General features: G+C 48.8%; 1 protein-coding gene across 6 annotated transcripts in view; it reads right to left on the bottom strand.

The window, feature by feature from the left end:
• Positions 1-18,926, bottom strand: part of SMOC1 (SPARC related modular calcium binding 1) — a 146,343-nt gene that overhangs the window by 96,500 nt on the left and 30,917 nt on the right. Inside the window, exon 1 of one of the 6 annotated variants that reach the window (XM_061429272.1) lies at positions 7,216-7,309. The exons of the other annotated variants lie outside the window; for them this stretch is intronic. The gene's annotated coding sequence lies outside the window, so the exon portion shown is untranslated. Of the gene's footprint in view, positions 1-7,215; positions 7,310-18,926 lie in introns of those variants that run through there. 6 annotated transcript variants of the gene reach the window in all.

Here is an 18,926-nt window from a genome sequence, read left to right as displayed (position 1 = left end):
CTCATCTTCCAGTCCAACACTGTGTATGACAAGGTTTGCCAGTGCATTCAGCAGCCTTCCAAAGGGTGCACGTGTGGCCTGCATCAGCCATCATACTACAAGGTGATGATGGGTGCTGAGTATGCTGTCTTATGGGGCGGGGTGGGGTGGGGGTGGGGGCTGGAGGAGAATGGAGGAGAAGTGTAAGTCCATGCCTAAAAATGAAGCCTTGGGGGACAAGCAGCTCAACTTCAGGTATGGGAGGGAAATGGGCTTCCCCAGTGGCTCAGTAAAAAAAAAAAAAAAAAAATCTTCCTGCAACACAGGAGCTACAGGAGATGTGGGTTTGATCCCTAGGTCGGGAAGATTCCCTGGAGGAAGGTATGGCAACTCACTCCAGTATTCTTGCCTGGAGAATTCCATGGACAGAGGAGCCTGGAGGGCTACAATTCATAGGGTCGCACAGAGTCGGATACAACTGAGCACCTTAGCACGCATGCACACATAGGAGGGAAACAGAGGGCCATCTGTCCTCCCATTCCTGCAAGATGCCTTTAGAACAAAATTGTCCCTGCATTTCCTTCCTTGCAAAATGAATCAAAACTTGCAAAGTAGTTTTGTATCCTGGCTTAACAAACTGCCACATTTATTCATGGGATAAACATTTACTAACCTTTCTATGGACCAGGCCTGGTGCTGGGCAGTGGGTGCAGTAAGGGACACAGTGACATGGTTCCTGCCCTCAAGGGCTGTGCTGAGTCTCTGCAATGCTCCCGTTCATATTTCGCATACAGATAATGTCCTTCTAGGTCCTCGGTCCCTCCAAGCTCTACAGTGTCAGGATCCAGGCACGGACTTCAGAGCAGGGATAAGTCAAAGCAGGACAAGCCATCCACATGTAACAAACTCCTTGGGGAACATTCTTGGTCTAAAGCATAACAGCTGGAGCCCCCAGAAGCCAATGCCATTTCATGAGCTGATCCAGAAAAGCAGACCCACCCTAAAGAGAACCTGAAAACCTGCTGTTAAAGGGATTCATGAGGCCCCCAGACCAAGTCCTGATGTTGCTCAGGCTCAGACTGTGTCAAGATCCAGGAGAGACTGCCTCCCAGCTTGATCTCCAAAAAGACAGGGCTATTGGTAACATGGGCTTCCCTGGTGGCTCAGACAGTAAAGAATCTGCCTGCAATGCAGGATTCCTGGGTTCAGTCCCTGGGTTGGGGAGATCCCCTGGAGAAGGGCAGGGCAACCCATTGCAGTGTTCTTGCCTGAAGAATCCCCATGGACAGAGGAGCCTGGCGAGCTATAGTCCATGGTGTCACAAAGAGTCAGACATGATTGAGCGACTAAGCACAGCAAGGGTAACAAGCTCTAGCACTTGAACTTGTGCAGGAAACATCCTCCCAGGGAAAGGAGAAAAAGACAACTTCCAAGTGCCCCTTTTTACCTCAACAGAGTATGTCCTCCCAAGTCCTGATGTATTTTAAAGCATTTTGAAGATGCTTAAAGTAGAAGCATCTTTTCTTTAAATAGATTCTCCACATCAGATCTAAATCTGTTGGGGTCCACCAGAAAACAGCCTTGAAACACCATATTTTAGTGCAGAAGTTCCAAGAAAGAAGACTATATTATCTAACCTAGGCTATAAAGTGCCTAATTGCACAGCTAAAATTTAAAAGCACTCTGAAAGAAATTGTAGGGAAAGGGTCATAATAGAAATAAATTAGGGAGAAAGAGGCAAGGGGTTCTCATTTATTGTAGGGTTTCCATGTGCAAGGCACAGTGCAGCCATCTTGCATAAATTATTTGCAGTGACCCTGCAATCTAAGAGGTAATACTCTGTGTCCCACTTTGCATATGAGAAAACTGTGAGGCTCAGAGAAGCTAAGCAACTGCCCAAGGTCACACAGTCAGAATCCAAAACCAGAGCTATGACTCCATAGTATCACAGCTAGCAAGGATCAGAGAACAATTTTACCAAGAGTTACCTGATCTAGCCTTGGTCTACAACAAGGCTCAGCAATCTGGAAAAAAATGCTATCTGACATGGATATGTCCTCACACATAACTACTGAGTCAAGACAATGTCATCTGCTAATACTCTGTCCCCACACTCTCACCACCTCCCACACACCCCCTTAAAAAAGGACAGGACAGGAGGACAGCAAGGAAGAGAGCAGCTCTAAACAGAGACTCTGGGTCCTTAACAGGCCCCAGCACCTGGCACAGCAGCACTTTCCCAGGGCCCTGCACTCCCCACCCCTGCAGCTCAGCTCAACCCCATCTTCCCAGCTACCTGCATCCTGGATTGTAGGTGCTCTGTATCTCTCGGGGAACTGCTCTCTGACACAGGTGAAAATAAGAGGGGTTAAAGTTCAGAGTCAATGCCATTCTATCTGATGTGGGGAAAGGGGACTGTCCATATTTATGAGCTGGGGGGAAGATGGATGACAAACTCACTCAATTCTCCAACTGCCAGGCAGCTATGACATTTGTAATAAGAACCAGGTCTGAGCCTTTCACAGGACACAACAAAGAAAATGCTATTTGGAAAGTGCTCTGTACTCTGCAGAAAATGCAGGTGTTAAAAGCACAGGCTTTGAGTAGACAGACCTGGGATCCAGTCCCTGAACTTCAGACCTTGGTCAAGATACTCTCGACCATAGATGAATCTCCGTTTCTTCATCTATGGAGATAGGAAATGGAGCAGTTCTACTATTAAAGGATGAAAGATTAGGTGGTTACCTTAAAAGTTCTTGATAAATCTAAGCTATTACTATATTAATACTTCTATTATTAACTAAATCAAGGTTGTTCAAACTACATTCTGAGTTCTACATGTTCTCACTGAAAATCTTTGGGGATAGGTTGGCAAGGTTAAACTTTGGATAGAAATTGCCCATTTTCTTTGTATTTTCCATTTGTGTGAGTGCATTTCTTTCTAATTTCATAGTACAGTGATTTTCTGCCGTATCATCCAGAACCATGGCAAAAGGAAATGGAAAATATTTAAGTTCTAAAAAGTTACAAATTAAAGAATAGTACGACTGTTACTAACTGTAATCAAAATGTCTTTATGGAGAGGGCAACAATGAGTTTTTTTCAATGGGAGAATAATGTTACTACAAACCCACAATTGCCATCTGACTTCCACAAAAAGTAAATATTACTCCTCTAAACACTGTTTTAGACCTCATTTTTTCCAATAAGGGTCACTGGCTTGAAATAAAAGATTAAAATAAAAACAAAAACACTTGGGTTGCAACAAAACTATGCCCTTTTTTGCTTGAGCAAAGAGTACAGTTTTGTTGCAAAATGAATGTCAGAGAAGCATATCACTTTTAAATTTTTGCTTTGCACATAATAAGTGTGTCCCCTTGCACACACTAAAATATGGTTTGATTTCATGTAAGAGCACCATGTGTTCAAGAAGTCTCAGAGCAGCTGCCCTAGGTGGGTCTTGTCTCGTATAGCTCATCTCAGAATTGCTCAGAACTCCTTGTGGGGTGACAGAAGGAGAACCAGTATCCCCATCTCCCCACATCTTTCAGCCCTGCCTGACAGAGCATCTTTGCCCCTCTCTACATCCCTCCCATCCCAGCTCTTGTGATCACCAGGAGACCATTGACATGGCCGTGCCAGCCAGCATCTCTCTTCTTCAGGCTCAAGATTCCCAAAGCAGAAAGATCAGTCCCCAGACCTATAAAACTGCCCTTGAGTGAACAGTGGAGCAGAGACCCACTGAATGTAACTCATCTGGCCGTGGTGAGCCGGGAAAGAGGTCTGCAGCCATGTGAACCATGCTACATCTGTAGCCCAAATGGGTACCAGAAGGCCCCTCTGGCTCCCACTGCCCCCTCCCTCCTGACTCCTTTGTTTTTCACATCCCCTGCTCCCTTCCCTCAGGGCTACCCACCCCACCCCTGGGGAGATGGGAGTAAATAGGGGACAGCAGGCAGCAATCTGAAATACACTCCAGAAAGCACCCCAAATAGCAGAAGAAGGTTACCCCTGGGGCGTGGCCTATTCTAGCCAGGCAGGCATGCATTCTACTGCATAATACAACATGTTTCCTAAAAAACCAGTGTCCCACCCCCCCACCCCCACCCCAGCATCCTTTGAGAAACTCTGACTGTGGAGGAGCTAAACCCGTGGTTCCACACATCTCTGGAAAGCCAAAGCCCCCTCCCACTTCCCTGGTGGCCAAGTTGAGTTGGGGGAAGGTGGGGACAGATGCTGGCACCTTCCAACAACTACACACCTGGCTGCTGGTTGATGAACCGCTCTGGTCTCAGGGGACAGGATGGCATAAGCCACTGTTTGGTTGGGGATGCCCAAAACAAGAGGATGGCTCCAAAGTTTTAGCCCTGGCAAGGTTTTGCATACCTCCCCACCCCACCGTCCCCGCTGCCTGTCTCTTGCTTCCCTTCTCTTTCCACCCCTTGAATCTGATTCAGTTACAGCCAGACCAAGGCTGGGTGACAAGACAGAAAAGCTAAGAAAGCCCTGAACCAATGACAAGAATCAGAAATGGAGAGGCAGAGAGCCTCTGTAAATGGAAGTTACAACCAGACGTGGCATTTTTTTTTTTCCTTCCTCCCCTTTTTGTGCTGCCAACACCGCCTCCACAACCCTGACGACAATTCTCAGGAGAATCTTCTCTGATTTTTCATAGATGTTACAAGAGCTAGTACTGCTATAGCCTTCTCAGTCATCCTTTCAAAACATCTGAAACATCTAACTGCTCTCTAGAAATTCCTCCTTAAGGCTCATCTAAATCCCTCACACTGGGACCTTCCTGGTAGTCCAGAGGTGAAGAATCTGCCTACCAATACATGGACATGGGTTCGATCCCTGGTCAGAGAACCAGGATTCCACATGCCATGGGGCAGCTAAACCCATGCCCCATAACCACTGAGTCTGTGTCTAGAGCCCACGCTCCACAACAAGAGAAGCCTTCACAACGAGAAGCCTGTGTGCCCCAGAGAGAGAGCAGCCCCCACTCTCGGCAACTAGAGAAAGGCCCACGTAGCAACGAAGACCCAGCACAACCATAAATAAAAATTTTAATTAAAAAAAAATAAATCCCTTACACTGCAACTGATTTCCTATTGATTAAGCTGATTTCCTATTGATTCATCCAACAACCCTTTCTTGAGTATAGAGACCTGCGTGCATGTGTGCTCAGCCGCTCGCTCAGTCATGTCTGACTCTGCGACTCCATGGACTGTAGCCCGCCAGGCTCCTCTGTCCATGGGATTCTCCAGGCAAGAATACTGGAGTGTGTTTCCAGGCCCTCCTCCAGGGGATCTTTCCAACTCAGGGATCGAACCTGCATCTCTTACGTCTCCTGCATTGCCAGGCAGGTTCTTTAGCACTAGTGCCACGCAGGAAGCCCCTGTTAGAGGTCTGACCCAGGGCCAACCCCCAGGCTACAAAAGAACTTGATCTGGCTCCTTCCTTCCAAAAGCCAATGCTCTGGTTGCAGAGAAGAGATGGACAAGCAGGAAGGCACCATACCTTGCCCGCCTCATCCCCTAACTGTCACGAGCAGTGAAGGCAAGTGAGCTACAGGGTGTCTAGGATGAGCTGGAGCAATCGAGGGGACCACACAGTAGGCAGAGGACATGGGCACCTCTTTGAAGAGCAGATACGATTTCTGCCCATGGCTGAGAGGAGGAAGGGAGAGAGCTTTTGGCAAAATGACCGCACATGTGCAAGGGACAAAGGCAAGACCAAACTGCCTGCAGCAGAATGTCTATGTCAGCACCAGGCGGGTCCCTCAGTCCTTCAGGCCAGAGGCAACATGGGAGGCTTGGGCAGGAAAGTCACTTCATAAAACTGGCATTTTCAGCTAGTTATTCTGGCCACTGTGGGTAGAAGAGATGGAAGGGGAAAGAGAATAAATGCAAAATGGACAGTTAAGAGGCACCGGCAGAAATCCAGACCCAAGGTGTTGACAGGGATCTGGGCTACCCAGTGGCAGTGGGGATGGAAAGAAAGAATCAGCTCAGGAGATGGTTTAGGGGAAGATTCTGGAAACGGCTGTCACCATCTTCTGCATCCAGCCCACTTCAGTGAATGTGATGTAACTGGGTCACCTCCTGCCTTCCCCGCTCCAGGCCAAGCACTGCTTCAGGCACTGGGGGACGCGGGTCCTCGTCAGGAGCAAGCTTCACACGTGCCCTCTCACCAGGCTCCTCTGGCGCCAGAGCGAACTTTCCCGAAGCCCAGCCCTGGAGCCTAGCAACTTCAACCCCTGACTCAGTCTACAGTGTCCTGGGGGACCCTCCTCAGACCTCAGGCCCTCCGAACTCCAGCCCAGGGACCCAGCTGCTGGCTCCCAGCCAGGAGTGTTCGGAAGTGGCTGGGTGGTGTTACTCTGCACCCTATCAGCCGCCAAAGGGAAAAAGACACCCTCCCGGAAGCCACAGTTTGGTTCAGGCATTGGTGGTGGTGGTGGTTTAGTCACTAAGTGTGTCCGACTCTTGTGAACCCACGGACTGCAGCCTGCCAGACTCCTCTGTCCATGGGATTCTCCAGGCAAGAATACTGGAGTGGGTTGCCATTTCCTTTTCCAGGGCATCTGCCTGACCCAGGAATTGAACCCAGGTCTCCTGCATTGCAGGCAGATTCTTTACCAACTGAGCTACGGTTCAGGCATTAATGCCTCCAAGAGAAGACTTGGTATCCCCTGACCCTTGCCCCAGGCACACATCCATCTACCCTCAGAAAAGTCTCTGGCACAAGGCCAGTGCCACATGTGCTTCTTGAGTGAGGTGGGCCTCACGGGACCCACTGGAGATGTGCAGAGGTGGGAAGGGCCCATCAGAGGTGTCAGTCTCCAGGGACGGGAGGCAGTGGGAGGCAAAGGATGGAACAGAGCCAAGACGATCCAGAAGCAAGCGCAGCAGAAGCACGTGTGGACACCGCAGCCCAGTCGCCTCCGAGGTGGGCTTGGGGGTCGGGCTCCTCTCAGGGGCAGTGATGTCCTCTGTATACCCCCCACCCAACCCCAATATGGGCCCTTGTTGAGTTCTGCACCAGACCCTGGTCAAACCTCCAGAAAGGAGACGGTGTCCAGCTGGGTCCAGACGCCACAAAGAGGTATTCTTGTAAGAAAGTTTCTCTCCTTCACCCACCTGACACCCCTGGGCCTTCTCTCTTCTGTGTCCACACTGAGAAGCCCCATGGCATCTAGCCAAACTCTCAATTAGTACTACTGAGAAGTCCCACCTGTGTTTAATCCAGTCCCAAGAAGCTCTTTATTGGCTTGTACTTTCCCCTGGAGATCATGTCTCTCTCCCCTCCTGCTCTGGGAGTTCACATTCCGAAAAGAAGCCTCCAAGATTCAGTACCCTATGCTCCAGACTTAGCTCCCAAATGGCTTCCAGAACCTTCTTGAACATTCTTTGGAACACTCACCCCAATGTCCCAGAAGGCATTCAGTTTCCCAGGCGTTGCTGTGGCCTGTGCAGCACATTTAAGGCAGAGCAGAACTTCAAAACCCGAGTCTAGCACTTACTTGCTGTGTGACCCTGGGACAGTCATTTAACCTCTCTGAGCCTCAGCTGCTTCATCTGTAAAATAAGAATAATGCCCACTTCATGGATCTCATGAGGACCAGAGAAATGACGCATATTAGTGTGCTCAGCCCGTGCCTGGCACACTGTAGACACCCGATAAATGGTAGCTATGCTTATTGGGACCACTCACCGCTCTCAAACCAAAATAGGACAGGCGAGTGGGGTAGCTCCAGCCAGTTTCTTCTTCTTCCTCTGCTAAGGGTCAGAGGTTCCAGGGACCTCAAATATGGCAGACGCTGGTCCCAAAATTGTCCTTTCCTATGACCTTTGGGAGCCTGTCTCTCCTGAAAAGGCTCCTATTTCTCGAAGAGGTCTTACCAAGAGATCCAGACACTCCAGACAGCTACTGCTTCAGGGCAAAGAGACTTGCAGAGGGCAGTTCCCTGTCCAGAAACACTTCTGTCCTTGTCAAACATCCCGGCACTCACACCATCTACCACTTGGGGGTTCAAGAGCTCTGCTTCCTGACTCACTCTTGGAGAATTTATGATAAAGGTGGAAAATAAGAATAAACACAAGCCTAGGAAGCATATAAATATGTGGTTTAACTATCTGGGCTCTGAAGAAATGTAATGTAATATTAGTAACCCTAATGTTACTAATGTACAGATGGACATATTAACTGGGCAAAATGAATTAATCTAGATTTTCCTACCAAGTAGTCATATAAGGCAGATTCTTATTTCCCTTGCCCTCTGAAGGAAAGGTCCCAGGAAGCAGAAAAGGGGCCACCAGAAAGCACCCCAAAGTAGGGCTCAGAGGAAACCAAGACCCCGCCCAAGTACATACACCAAGGATGAGGAGGACCCAGAGCTGGAGCTGCGCTAGAGTCTATAAATCCAGCTACAAAGCCGCCTGTGCTGGGCTGGACCCTGACCCCATCTGGCTCTGACTCTGGCCTCAAGCACACAGAGCCTGCATAAACAAACAGAGGATCACACTCATCAGGGCCAGGAGGAGACTGCAGTCTTGCTTTCTGAAAAAGCTGCAGTTGGCCAAGAAAAATCATCTCTGATACAGACAAGGAAAATCTCAAAAAAGAGTCAGAGCTGTCCCCGGGCACAATGGCGCCGAGGAAGCCGGCCCGCTTCCCGGAGGAGGAGGCTGATTCACCACCAGCCCAACCTCCTGCCTCCCAAGCTGGGTGCCAGATGCAGATGTTCACACACACACACACACACACGCACACACATGCTCCTCTGGGGCTGACCCTGGGCCAGTCTCTTCTCCCATCCGGGTCTCAGGTCTGAAGCCTCCTGAACTTACTCAAGGCATCCCTTCTCTCCAGTAGGAGCACCACTGCCCGAAGGCCAGCAGCCGTCCACAACCTCGTTGCCCGCTCCCTGTTTACCCTCTCTTCCCTACACTGACCCTTCTTCTTGTTTTGTCAAGGGCTCTCTCTTAACCTCGTGTTACAGGACAGAAGGGAACCCTGGCCCAGGGGGCTTGGTGGCCCAGCTGAGCAGTTTTGCCGAGTGCTTGGTTCAGCTGTGAGCAGGACAAGAGGACCAAGTCCTTCCAGCCTCCGCCCAGAAAACCAGAGCAATGGCTAGAGAAGCAGCCTCACCCCAAACAGTCCTGCACCCACTCTGAGCCTCACTGGCATGAGGAAGAGCCTTCCTGTGACCACCTTACTGAGTCCAGCTCCTTATCCTGCTGGCCCCCTCATATTCTCACATAATCACCAGCCCTTCCAGTCTGGTGTTTGTCAGGCCCAGCACACGCATGGCAAAGGCTCAGATGTCAGTGACCTCCAAGACCAAACCCAAGGCCTGAACCCTCCTTGGAAGTATAATACCGAAGCAGTTGGAAGTCAGCCAGAACTTGACAGCACGTCCTGCCCATATTATCTCAATTGGTCATGAGAAGTAGAGCTCTGGTCTGTGGCCTTGGGCAGGGATTTTAACTTATCTTTGCCTCAGTTTCCACATTTGCAAAATGAGCATGATCACAGAACCACCACGTCAGGGTATTGGACATCAAGTGAAGTGCCAGCAAAGACATGTAAAGAATATAGCATTACGCCTGGTACCAGGCAGTTCTCAGTAAACGCTGGTCATTGTTCATGTCACCATCATAACCACACTCAGGCTCTCATAGCAACCTGGCAGAGATTAACTGAGGTTCAGAGAAGTCAAAGGGGCTTCCCAGGTGGCTCAGTGGTAAAGAATCTGCTTGCCAATGCAGGAGACACAGGAGATGCGGGTTTGATCCCTGGATTGGGAAGATCCCCTGAAGAAGGAAGTGGCAACCCACTCCAGTATTCTTGCCTGGAAAACCCCATGGACAGAGGAACCTGGTGGGCTACAGTCCATGAGGTCACAAAGAGTCAGACACGACTGAGCATGCACACAGAGAGGTCAAGCAACTTCTTCAAAGTCACCAGAGAAAGAAGGGCTAGAACACATTTTTCAACGGGGTCTTCTTCCCCCAAAGCATTTTCTACAATTCAACATCCAAGCATGCTTATTTGATGCCTACGCACTATTCTGCTCAAGGAGCTACAATAGTGAGCAAGGCAAACATGGTCCCCAACTATGCCCCCTGGAGGAGCAGAACTTGTGAAGACCACAAGCTGGTTTGGAAGCAAAGTGACAGGCTGGGTCAGAGGTGCTGGTTGTGAGATAGAGCAGGGCTCAGCTGCCTCAAAAGAAAAAGCCATTTGTCCTCAGCAGAGCCCCTGGGACTAGAAGTGATGAGTGGGAGATACAGCAAGAAAAGGGCTCCAAATCTCCCCTGTATCCACGGCCTGGCCCCTGGAACCCTATCTTTTTCCACTTCTTCTTCTCCATGCTCCCAGAGAAATCCGGACCTTTCCTGCACCATGGCCTGACCCAGAGCTTGGAGCAGGGAGGATGGTTCAGGCCTCCTTGGCCCCCTGGCACAAAATCAAACACTGAAGTTCAACCTAGTCTTCAGGGGAGTGATTGGTCCTAGTTCCGAGCTGAAGTCCTCCAAGAACTTCTCCTCAGAGGAGAACTTCACCATTTAGAGGCTCAGCTGGCTTAGCTTCCTTACTGCCTAAGACTCCGTCATCAGAAAAGTCCTGTTTCTTGCCCTTCAAACAAAGTTGTTATTTGGAGAATGTAGCTTACTTGTGTTTGTTCTCTAAACGTGCAACTTCCAGTCTTTGTCAGGGTTTGGGTAATACCAAGTCAGGAGATGGGAAAATAATTAGAAAAGACTGTGATGTTAACCAGCTCTGTAGGCCTCAGTACCAGAGGGTTCCTAAGACAAGCCCCTTGCAGGGAGTTGAGCCATCCCTGGGGAGGTGTGTCTTCACTTGGGAAGAGCCAGAACACCCCTTCTGTGTGTTCTCAGATTTTTCCAGATCTGTCTTTCCTGGTGGTCTGAGGTATAAGCAGGAAACTGGGGTTTGTTTCCTGCTCTGCTTATTTTGATAAGAAAAAGCAGAAGTTGTTGGAAAAAGGACAATTTCTAACCTACAATGAACTTTCTGGATAGAGCTGCCTGGTGTTAAATGGGCCCCTGAAGATAGCAGAGAGCTGCAGCCCTCGCATCTCTTTATTTACTTCTCCTAGTGCTCAGTCATTCAGTCAACACATACGTGAACCTGGTCTGTACCCAGCACTGTTGCTGGTGTGGGGGATACAGTAGTGGGTAAAATACACCAGGCCCCTGCTCTCATGGGCTTTACACCTTAGGGGGCTGAGACAGACAGACCCGTGCACAAATAAATGGACAAATCATTTCAGACAGGAATTTGTGCTCTGAAGAAAATAAAACAGTTGATGGCACAGCAAGTGACTGGATCATGAGGTTGAAGAAAGACTGGAGGGTGGATGACATTTGAGCACAGACTTAAATGTCAAGAATGTGCTGCCCACACAAAATCCAGGGACAATCATGGCTCCTCCTTCAAGAACCTCCCAGCCAAGCTGAGGAGAAAAGAAGCACAAACACGAGAGACATGTCACACCTTACTGACTTTACCATACCCTACCTGAGGCAGGAGGTGGGAGACGATGGGAAGGGGAGAGGGGACAAAGGTCAGATTATGTAGGACTCGACACAGGGCTGAGGAGTTTGGATTTCATCCTAAGTACCATGGAAAGGCACTGAAAGAGTCTACCCAAGGAAATGATATGATTTGATACAAGATTTTTAAAGATTCACCCCTAATTGAAAAAAAATGGGGATCAATAGGTACACACAGCTATATTTAACCAACAAGGATAACCAAAAAGGACCTACTGTCTAGCACAGGGAACTCTGCTCACTGTTATGTGGCAGCCTGGATGGGAGGGGCTTTTGAGGGAGAATGGGTTCATGTATATGCATGGATGAGTCCTTTGCGGTTCATCTGAAACTATCACAACATTGTTAATCGGCTATACTCCAATAGGAAATGAAAAATTTTAAAAAACAAGTGAACCAGAAACTTTAACAGACATCTCACCAAAGAAGGTATGCTGCTGCTAAGTCGCTTCAGTCGTGTCCGACTCTGTGCGACCCCATAGACAGCAGCCCACCAGGCTCCCCCATCCCTGGGATTCTCCAGGCAAGAACACTGGAGTGGGTTGCCATTTCCTTCTCCAATGCATGAAAGGGAAAAGGGAAAGTGACACGACTCTTAGTGACCCCATGGACTGCAGTCTACTAGACTCCTCCATCCATGGGATTTTCCAGGCAAGAGTACTGGAGTGGGGTGCCAGCGCCTTCTCCAAAAGAAGGTATACAGATAGGCAAATAAGCACATGAAAAGATACTCCACATCATCAGGGAAGTGCAAACGGAAACAAGATACTACTACACACCAGAAGGAAGGCCAAAACCTGGAACACTGACATCAAATGTTGGCGACAATGTGGAGCCACAGGAACGCTTTTCAACTGCTGCTGAGAACACAGAAGGGCCCAGTCACTTTTGAAGATGGTCTGGTGGTCTCTTACAAAACCAGACATATCTTTATTATGCAATCCAGTAATCAGGCTCCTTGGTATTTAACCAAAAGAGATGAAAATTTACATCCACACAAAAACCTACCCATGGATGTTTATAGCAGCTGTATTCCTCATCGCCAAAACTTGGAATATTATTCAACATTTTTAAAAAATGAGCTATCATGAAAAGACACGGAGGAAACACAAATTCATGTTACTAGTAAAAGAAGGCAATCAGAAAATGCCACACGCTGCACGATTCCAGCTACAAAACATTCTGGAAAAGGCAAAATGATGGAAACAGAAAAAAGATCAGTAGTTGCCAGGAGTTGCAGGACAGGGATGAACAGGCAGAGCACAGAGGATTTTCATGGCAGTGAAAATACTCCACTCCATATTAAATTACAATAATGAATATAAATGTAAAGTCAAAGTACATGCCATTAAACATTTGTCCAAACCCACAGAATGTACACCAAGAGTGAATCCTTATATAAACCCTTATATATTTGGATAATAGGGATACATCAATGTTGGTTCATCAATTGTAATAAATGTACCACTCTGGTGGGGGATACTGATAATGGGGGAGGCTGTGCACATGTCAGGGCAGGGGACATATGGGAAATCTCCATATCCTCTTTTTAATTTTGCTGAAAACCTAAAAAGTAAAGTCTTAAAAAATATTCACCCCAGTTGCTATGTGAAAAAAGATCAGAAGCAAGGTGATCAATAGTGAGGTTATGAGGCTCTCCAGGGCCAAGAGCTGGGGGTGGTTGGTGAGGGGCGAGGGGGACAGTATCAGTTTAGAGCAGGATAGTATAAGTGGAGAGAGTGAGAAGTCATTGCATCTGGGATGTAGATGCAACAGGATTAGCTGACAGAACAGATGGGTGGTTAAGGGAAAAAAAAACAGGATTAAGAGTGACCCCTAGATTTCTAGCTTGAACAAATGAGTGAGTGAATGGTGATGCCATCCACTAACATAGGAGCAGTCTGAGGAGGACAAAGTTTGCAAGGGAAGATCGAACTATGGTGTTGGAGAAGACTCTTGAGAGTCCCTTGGACTGCAAGGAGACCAAACCAGTCAAGCCTAAAGGAAATCAACCCTGAATATTTATTGGAAGGACTAATGCTGAAGATGTTCAAGCTGGTTTTAGAAAAGGCAGAGGAACCATAGATCAAATTGCCAACATCAGCTGGATCATGGAAAAAGCAGGAGAGTTCCAGAAAAACATCTATTTCTGCTTTATTGACTATGCCAAAGCCTTTGACTGTGTGGATCACAATAAACTGGAAAATTATTCAAGAGATGGGAATACCAGACCACCTGAACTGCCTCTTGAGAAACCTATATGCAGGTCAGGAAGCAACAGTTAGAACGGACATGGAACAGACTGGTTCCAAATAGGAAAAGGAGTACGTCAAGGCTATATATTGTCACCCTGCTTATTTAACTTATATGCAGAGTACATCATGAGAAATGCTGGACTGGAAGAAGCACAAGCTGGAATCAAGATTGCTGGGAGAAATATCAATAACCTCAAATATGCAGATGACACCACCCTTATGGCAGAAAGTAAAGAGGAACTAAAAAGCCTGTTGATGAAAGTGAAAGAGGGGAGTGAAAAAGTTGGCTTAAAGCTCAACATTCAGCAAACGAAGATCATGGCATCTGGTCCCGTCACTTCATGGCAGATAGATGGGGAAACAGTGGAAACAGTGTCAGACTTTATTTTTGGGGCTCCAAAATCACTGCAGATGGTGATTGCAGCCATGAAATTAAAAGACGCTTACTCCTTGGAAGGAAAGTTAGGACCAACCTAGATAACATATTGAAATGCAGCGATATTACTTTGCCAACAAAGGTCCATCTAGTCAAGGCTATGGTTTTTCCAGTGATCATGTATGGATGTGAGAGTTGGACTGTGAAGAAAGCTGAGCACCAAAGAATTGATGCTTTTGAACTGTGGTGTTGGAGAAGACTCTTGAGCATCCCTTGGACTGCAAGGAGATTCAACCAGTCCATCCTAAAGGAGATCAGTCCTGGGTGTTCATTGGAAGGACTGATGCTGAAGCTGGAACTCCAATACTTTTGACCACCTCATGTGAAGAGTTGACTCATTGGAAAAGACCCTGATGCTGGGAGGGATTGGGGGCAGGAGGAGAAGGGGACAACAGAGGATGAGATGGCTGGATGGCATCACCGCCTCTATGGACATGGGTTTGAGTGAACTCCAGGAGTTGGTGATGGACAGGGAGGCCTGGTGTGCTGCAACTCATGGGGTCGCAAAGAGTTGGACATGACTGAGTGACTGGACTGAACTGAACTGAACTGAATGCTGAAGCTGAATCTCCAATACTTTGGCCACCTGATTTGAAGAGCCGAGTCATTGAAAAAGACCCTCGTGCTGGGAAAGATTGAGGACAGAAGGAGAAGGGGACAACAGAGGATGAGATGGCTGGATGGCATCACCAATTCAATGGACATGAGTTTGAGCAAGCTCCAGGAGATAGTGAAGGACAGGGAAGCCTGGCATGCTTCTGCCCATGGGTTGTAAAGAGTCGGACAAGACTCAGCAACTGAACAACAAAGCCATAGATGCTTATTGGACAACAGTAGTAGAATCCCTCTCAGGCTAGTGCATCCATCCCCTAATTGCTCAAAGTACTGCATACCTTCTCTACAGACCTGCCTTGATGAAGCTCTACCCAGGGACACCAGGTACATGCCTATTCCCCCAACCCCATCCAGTATATCAGGCCCAGGCCAGACATTTCCTGGAAGCATATTATTTTTTCCTCAGCTTTATTAAAGTATGATGAACAAAGCTTGTATATATTCAAGGTATACAACATGATGTTTTGGAAAAATAAATATTGTAAAATGACTACTACAATCAAGGCTAATTAACACATTTATCACCACACAAAGTTACCTCTTTTGTGTGGTGAGAAACACTTAAGATCTACTCTCTCAGCAACTTCCAATTATGCAATACATTATTATTAACTATAGTCACCAAACTGCACATTAGTTCCTGAGAATTTATCCCTCTTATAACTGGAAGTGTGTACCCTTTGATCAGTATCTCCCCACTTGCCCCACCTGCTCCCAACCCCACACCATTCTACTGTTTCTGTGAGTTTCACTTTCTCAGATTCCACACAGAAGCAAGTGGGACCACATCCTTGCCTAGCCTCTTCCCTGCCCTACCTCGTCTCCCTCATTCCCTTTCCCCAGAGACCGTGCTTTCCATAAACCCTGCACCAGAACCCCTGTCTCAGGCTCTGTCTGCAGCAGGGAACACAAGTAAGACAGGACCTAAATGAAGATGTGCCCTAGGCAGCTAGCATAGGAGGTTGGAATGAGGGCTAGGGATGCAAATGTTAGAGTCACCAGGGCACAGATTTAAAGTCATGGGATACGATGAGATCGTCAAGAGAAAAATAGAGCGTCCAGGACCAAGGTACGGGTCAACCCCACACTGAAAAGGGGCAGAATAGGAGGATGTGCCACAGAGACCGAGAAGGAAAACCCAGCATGATCAAAGGAAGGCTAGCACTTTCACTTTCATGCATTGGAGAAGGAAACGGCAACCCACTCCAGTGTTCTTGCCTGGAGGATCCCAGGGACAGGGGAGCCTGGTGGGCTGCCGTCTATGGGGTCGCACAGAGTCGGACACGACTGACGCGACTTAGCAGCAGCAGCGAGTCTCTTGCTCCTTCTAGTCTACACCAAGTCATCCCACACTTCCACCACACCCCTATCTGCACCTTGGTTTCAGGACCAAGAAGAGGAAACTCACATGTCCATGGAAATAGATTTGCTATGTTCACTCAGACATGAGTCCTCCAGCGAGGCAGACAGTGAGCCGGCATGGAGGGGGTAAAGACAGCACGGAGACCCTGCCCCTGGAGCTCACCTAGGGGAGGAAGGAGTCAGCAGCTGAGGGAGGTTCCGTATGACAACTGCTGGGATGCAGAAAGTCACAGGTCAAGTTCTATTGGTTTTCAGTTATCTCATCTGCTCGTTCTGCTCCCCTCCTCTTTCCAGAGGTACCTTCTCCACACACCAAAAACAGAGTAAGGCCTCTATGCCCATGAGCTAAAACAGTGTTGAGCGGTGCTTCTCGAACTTTAAGGCACATGCATCACCTGGAATCTAATAAACATAACGTCAGTGGGTCTGGAAGGGGCCTGGGATGCTGCATTTCTGATAAGCTTCTAGGCGATGCCATGGATGCTGGCTGGGGGACCACACTTTGAGCATCGAGAATATATAGAGAACACATTACGTCCAACAGCAAGGGTCCAGGGCAACAGCAGACGGTCAACCTGAGCTGTGACTTCCCCCACAAAGCAGCAGGGCTCAGCTAACCCCAGGGCCCATCCCAGCATCTCCAGAAGCAGCACATACTACGCCTGAGCACACAGAGAGGCACAGAACCTTGACCGCCTGAAGCAAGATGGGAAGAGTGAAACGAGCATCCGCCTCTGGTTCTCAAGTTCTCTGACTTGATGCCAGGCACCTGTGAAGGACATTGAGCATGGTCTTCAATCTATCTGTACAGCTTGTGGTATTTGCACTTATATCTTGCCAACAAGAAAGGGCATAACTTGCCCAGGACAGCACAGCCAATGCCCAGGCAGTCCCACCTGGAAGGCTGCACTCTGCATCATGACATCTGAGCTGATCTTCAGTGAGCTATGGAGTAGCCAGCCCAGTGGCTCTGTGCTGGGCACTGCCTGATTTTGCAACAGAGCACTGGGTCTGGAGACGGAGGTAGTGCGGCACAGAGGATCTGTATGCCCAGTGGGGCATCCCATGACCACCACCAGCCAAACTGACCAGGGGTTCCTTCAGGGGTCCAGGGGAAAAAAGGGGGCCTTCTCCCCTTGGCCCCCATCTTTCCTCACCCTGCTGCCCACCCTAATATTTCTGGTTGCCACCACAAAGTCCCGGAGGCTTCAAGACTGACTGAGCATTTTATAAAAGGAAAAAAAAAAAAAAACATGAGAAGCATCGGTTCATTCTCCAGCTGGATGATGTAGCTGGACCACCCAAGTTAGGGCCCCAGCTCAGCCCTGGGGAATGCTCATCTGCTGGAAACAGAAAACTAATAAGATTCTCCTGGGGTTTATGTCAGCTGTCTCCGTCCCCAGGATACAAAGCCTTGCACAGATATGGGGTTTCATTCACCCACCTCACAGACCAGTCCAGAGAGGGGTAGGGGATTAGGAATGGCACCAGGCTGGGAGCCCCAAAGAACAGGGAATGGAGCCATTTCACCTTGAAAGCTCTAAGAACCAGAGCCCAGAGGCTCAGTACATGACACATTGGGGGTGTGCAATAAATGTTTGTTCAATGAATTGATATCTCCTTCTGCTCTCCTGGGAAACTTGGCCCAGAACAGTGAAGAACTCATCACTCTCAATTTTGCAGTAAGTGGAAATGGAAAACCAGGGGCGCTGTGAGCCTCATGGCCCAGAAAGGTCCAAGCACACTGCATGAGACGCGCAGGGCTGTTCTTGCTTCTCCGTCTCTCCCCCAGCCGGCAAGATCTTGCCCACGATGGAGTAATCAAGCCTGAAGGCTGTGAAGCTGGGGACTGCAGAGTCCAGCTCACTCCTCCCCCTGTCCCTGGGCTCCCTGGGCTGTGACTCAGGCAGAGGCAGAGCTTAGGAGGCACCTGGCTAGCCCTGAGGCAGGAAGTCGGTGTGAGAAGGGGTAGCTCATGGCCATTCCTGGCAGCCAAGTGTGGGCCCTCAGCCCCTTGGAATCATCTCAGAGGGCCCAGGGTGTGTCAAACACCCTGAGGAACCCAGTGCTAAAAAGGCACAGAACAGGGCTCCCCATTTGCAAGGTGACTGGTGACTGGCTTAAAGGGCCAGTGGAATTTCAACAGCCACCTCCAGCCACCAAGCCTTTCCCTGTGCTGAACCCTTGGCCTGGAGCAACCCCCATCTCCCACTCCTCGCTGAGTGAGCCTTCCTCCCCGTCCAGACCTCACCTGGAGCAGCACATCTTCAGGCAAGCCCTCCCGCCCCTCTGATCCTCCAAAAAGAGTCAAAGCCCTGGGCCGAGCAGCTCTTCTCCCACTCCTCTCACCACGTGGAAGCTGCATTCTGTTTCTGTGATTATTTTATGGCCTCCCTGACTAGCTACCCGCTCCATGACTGACGGCAGCAGTGATGTCTGTTGAGCTATCGCTATTGCATCTACACCTGGGTGGGGCTGAGTCCAGCACAGAGCAGAAGCAAATGTGTTGGATGCATGTTAGGATACGGTTGGGAGGACAGAGTAATGGCATTTGGGGTGGAGCCAATAGTTTGAATATGACAGGAATGGGCTATGATGCACGAGCATCTGAATTATACCTCCAAGTCCCAGAGTTCTGGCCACAGCTGCCGATCAATAATAACACAGGGGCTGCCCGCTCCTGGTGAAGGCCCC

Source organism: Bos javanicus, chromosome 10 (genome assembly GCF_032452875.1).
Source record: "Bos javanicus breed banteng chromosome 10, ARS-OSU_banteng_1.0, whole genome shotgun sequence".
NCBI classification, from domain to species: domain Eukaryota; kingdom Metazoa; phylum Chordata; class Mammalia; order Artiodactyla; family Bovidae; genus Bos; species Bos javanicus.
Note: the sequence above shows the minus strand (reverse complement) of the source record. Positions and strands in the feature narration are given on the sequence as shown.